This window comes from Hylobates moloch, unplaced genomic scaffold (assembly GCF_009828535.3).
Source record: "Hylobates moloch isolate HMO894 unplaced genomic scaffold, HMol_V3 SCAFFOLD_16, whole genome shotgun sequence".
Lineage (NCBI taxonomy): Eukaryota > Metazoa > Chordata > Mammalia > Primates > Hylobatidae > Hylobates > Hylobates moloch.
Window position 1 is genome coordinate 65,530,958 of NW_026652291.1, and position 5,020 is coordinate 65,535,977.

The following is a 5,020-nucleotide window of genomic DNA, read 5'->3' on the forward strand; positions in this document are numbered from 1 at the left end:
CACTGTAAGATAAACTCTATAAGGGCAGAAATTGTTACCTGCTTTGTTCACTGCTATATCCCTGGAGCCTAAAACTGTGTTTAATGCAGGTTAGATTCTCAATAATTTTTAATTAATCAACAAGTGATTAAGTTTAAGGTAGAATTTAAGAAGTGCCACCAATTTTCAGAATGAGGACAGTTATTTTCAGAGTCTGCAAATAGTAGAGGTGAGTATTCCAGGCTTAGGAAGCCAGGAATCTCTAAAATAAATCCTGAAGAATAAAGAGGAAATGAGTCATTAAGAGATGATAAGAAAAAAACAGTACATGTAGAAGCCAACAATGTAATCTAAGTCCCTGGTGTTAAAGAGTACATCGTGTGTACAAAGAAGAGCAAGCAATGCAGGGAACGGGTACATGAAAGAGAGAAGGGAAAAATAACACTGGAAGGGCAGATACGGTTAAGGTCACTGTAAGGTAGGTATAGAGCCCTGAATGGCAAGCCAGGGGATGTGAATTTTATTCTCTCAGTTTGTAGAAGCTGCTTTGTTTCTGAGCATGAATGTGAAAATCATATCTAATTCATAGAAAAATTAATCTAGCAGCACTCCAGATTGATGAGGACAGAGATGGAGGCAGAAAATACAAAAGGAAAGCATTTCATGCCATTAATGGATGATCTAAAAACAAAACCTGATAGGAGGGGATGGTTCCTTCCTATTGAATCCATCTGATTTTAAAGAATGTGAGTTTCTATAGCTCAATTCAAATGAAAAAAAGATTAAAGGCAAAATGCTATAAAACCAAGGATTGTGGTTTTCTTAGATCATGTACGAAAAACTGATTCTTTTTTATTCTTAAAGGCCTTTAGGCACCAACCGTAGAATAGTAAAACAAAGAGTAAAAATAGCTTTTAGTGTAGAAGATAAGAACACAGAGAAAGAAAAAGCCCAATGGCAATAGACTTCAATAATATGAGAAAGGTGTGTTTGGCAGAAAGAGCAAAAAAATACAAGTAGGAGATGAGAATGTACAGTGTGATGTGATGTCTACAAGTGGATTCTGAAAGAAATAGTCCAGGATAAACAGTGCACAATCCATTAGGATGCTGTATTATGGAAAGAGAGAGTTTACGAAAAAAGTACAGTTATAGAAATTTGTAACAAGGGCAGTACAGCTTTAACAATTGATTATCTAAACCTCAAGCAAGTAAGAGGATTCATCTTTCATCTTTCTGCAATTCCCAAGAAGAAACCAAAGGAGCCAAAACATTGAGGTCACAAGAGCAGAAATAAAATACTGATCTAAAATAGCTACTTCTAGATAGGAAACTATTACCAGAACACGTGAGGTGGTATTAGAGGGCACAACTAAATGCACCAACATGGATTTGACTCCCATTCCCTGTGATGTTGCTAGTTCAATCTTGACAATGATCTGTCTTCTAGTTGAAATGCTATTTTGGCATTATTTCATGAGACAGCAAGTCTACTTTCCATGGTTTTGAAGTATAAGCACTGCAATAGGAGTGTAACATCTGACTTAAATACTAAATAACTCTGAACATAATTCTATCTCATACTATTCACTTTTGTTTGAAATTTCAAATGTATGTGTTATTATTTTCTAAAATTCATTTATATTGTTTAAAGGAGAAATGTCTGAATCTGGCTATGTTCCAGCAAATAATTTCTTTAACCTTTGTTTCAAACTTTATCCCCAGGCTTCTTCGACTTCACTAGCTGCAAAGAATGAATTGTGTATAAGCAAAAATGAAAAACGCTGCAGTGTCCAAGAGTTTTGGACTTAAAAATATTCAAGGTCTAGATTTTATCCGATCCATAAACAATCTGTTTAAAGCAGTCATAATAAAATAGCAGCTCCCAGTGACTTCTGTGAGTTTTACCTTCTCCAGGAATTGACTCAATTCAGTTTGACTCATTCTTGGAAGCCTCATCAAAATTCTCCACAAGATCTGAAACTTCATCATTGTCATCCTTTCCGGTAGCAAGCGGTGCTTTCCCCCAAGAGGTTTTTGGGCAGATCTTCAGGCAGTCTCCCTTACCTAGTCAGTCTGTCTGTACAAGGCTGGTTTAAGATGCTGGGTAGCATTTCTGTCAACTGCTTTGTCTCAGCCTGGCCTGTAACGGTGAAAGCCTTCCCTGACCAAGATGCCCAAATTTCAGGGTTGTTAAGGTGGATCACTGTTCCTTGGTTTGTAAACATATTCACCTTTTCAATACCAGAGACATTGTTTATCCCTAACTTCTTTATGGAGAACTAAAATTTTTCTTATCATCTGTTGTGGCTGTTCTATGAACCATCTTCTTTCTGCGAGCAGTTCCTTTCCCACCAATACGCACTTATACCTGCAGTTTGGCGAGTTTTTCTTGGTTCATGATTGCGTCTTTCATCTTCTCGGAGCCAATAAGGGTCTAGGTGGGGAATTAGGATGATGCTCAGGGAGTCTGGTGGACCCGCTGAGAGTAGGCGCACGCACGTGGGGATGCAAGCGGGCAGCTAGAGGGGACCAAATAATTTTTAACCTGAATTGATTTTCAGGTAACGTTGTACATACGTGGTTTATGTTATATCCTGAGGACTTTCAGGATATAAACACCTCCTATTAGGCCCCACCTCCGAACACTGCTGCATTGGGTATTAAGTTTCAACATTAGTTTTGAAGGATACAAAGACATTTAACCCATAACAGCCATATACTACGATGTTCTGAGAATTGTTCCTATTTACCTTTCGTGAACCACGCAGCTGTGGTTGAAGGGGGGTAAGGAAAATCGCCATTGTTTAACCACAAAATAAGAACAGAACGTGAGAACCAGCCTCAGAAAAGTGAGCCCTGACTTTTACCTGAAGACTGAACAGAATACATGATGAAGCTGTAAGAAACACGGGCAGGAGAGACGTGTTGTCCAGGGAGACGAACTGGGAAGAAAAGTATACCCCAAAGCCTGAATATTTCCCAAAAAACAAATTGAGTTAACCTGAAAGTAGTGGCATTTTAAGCAAGTAAATGATTTGAATATGTGCTTTGAATTCTTTGAATATGTGCATGCACTGACACATCTTGCCCCATTCTGGAGAAAAATAAACTAATCCATAATATTGGATTGTCAAGACAAACTCACAGCAATCAGAGAGCATACCCTGTAGTATGCTTTAGTAAATAACTTTAAGTCTATGTAAAATCAAGAGGTTCAAGCAAAGCAAATGGAAGTCTAAATAATCAAACGCAACTCCCCAAGTTCTTCCTTCTCTTCTAGAACGTGAACCACCAGCCCAGAATACATGAGATTCAGAGAGTTCCTGACATAGCAGAAGTGTTTATATCCTAAAATATGTCCAGTTTTTCACTCGAGAGTGTTGAAGAGCCTTTGTGCTATTATCCAGGAAGCCATGTTTTAGATCCTGGGTTCTACTTACTATAATCTTTAACCAAGAACATCCTGTTAAGGGCATTTAAGAGACAAAAAAAATGCATTTGTATATTTATTTATAGGTCCAATTGAGATTAGGTCAGGTCACCTGTTTCTTTTTCTTTTTTTTTTTTTCAAAAGATTTTCTTCTTTGCACCTGTGCAAAATAGATTGCAGGCCAGCTGCTCTCTCTCCCATGCAGTAAGTAGAATTGTAGAAGACTTTAAAAATTAATTACTGCATTAACCCAAATTTCATTCCCCTTTCATGTGATTTTGCTAGTCTAATCTTGACAATGATCTGTCCTATAGTTTAAATGCTATTTTGGCATTATTTCATGAGACAGCAAGCTCCCCTACAGTAGTCTACTTTTCATAAAGATTCTGGGTATTTTTTTATGTTGATTTGAATGTATATTTTGGAAATCTTAATAATGTCCCCACATGTAAGAAAAAGATTTAAACTGACATCAAGAGACAAAGAGCATATTTAAATGGACAGAAATTCAGTAACTAATTGTTTAAGTTAAAACCATTTTTAAATATGCTATATTAAGGATAGAAAAGTCACCCAAACATGTACTATGAACATTTTAATACAACGTAGAAATTGGACAGCTTCTACTATCTAGATACACAGGATGCATTTACTTTAAGACTATGATGATTTTAATAGATCTATATGCTTAGAGTTGTTAAATTAAGTAATAAGCAGTCATAAACAAGAATACTGATGTGTGATCCAAGAAACAGATGCTGAAATTAAACTTTAAAGTAATTAAAAGTCTGTTGCTAAATTGTAATAAAAGCATTACATTTTTCCTGCAATATTTGGAATGGGAATTATTAATTCTTACATTGAAACAGTTTATCTTTTCTTTAATAGTATTCCTTATATAATTCTGCTTTGTAAATGTTAAAGAAAACTTCAGTATTGCCTATTTGACTATTTTTTGTATTTCAAAAGAATCTCTTGGGATTGCACATTTTTGAAATATATTTGAACTTTTTTGAAATATATTTGAAAATATATTATATTTTACCTGAATGCTTAGACTCTAATGTGAAATTATATGATGCAGGGATTTTCTTCAAAATCATCTGGAATGATAACGTAACTGCAACAAAATTTGAAATAAGTTGATAATTATTAATGTGGTTTATGGGTACTTGAGGTTTATTATATCATCTCTCTACTTGAGAATTTTAACTCCAACAATATAATTATCAATAAGTTGATAATTATTAATGTGATTTATGGGTGCCTGAGGTTTATTATATCATGCCTCTACTTGAGAAATTTATGCTTGAACATTTTTATAAAAGGCTTTGAAAGTTAAAAGTGGGCTATGATTCTTGTTAGGTATTCTCTTGGTACTTTAGTACCTTCATTCTAAGAATTTATTGCCAAGAATTTTCTTTTTCAGTTCTGATTTAACACTACAAGTTAAAAATATTTGATGAGCTGTTTATCTTGTTTATGAGATTTGGCTTTTTGTCCCATCACTCTGAGTCTCTCAATGCTGTTTACAAAAAAGTAATTTCCTGAACACTTCAGGAAAGAGCTTCGGACATTCCAATTTTGTTGTTACTATTTTAGAAAAAGG

The 5,020-nt window shown here is 35.1% G+C and overlaps 1 pseudogene; it reads right to left on the reverse strand.

Annotated features, from left to right (window-relative positions):
- Window positions 1–1,908: 1,908 nt before the first annotated feature.
- Window positions 1,909–2,394, reverse strand: LOC116456222 (transcription factor BTF3-like; annotated as a pseudogene).
- Window positions 2,395–5,020: the final 2,626 nt, after the last annotated feature.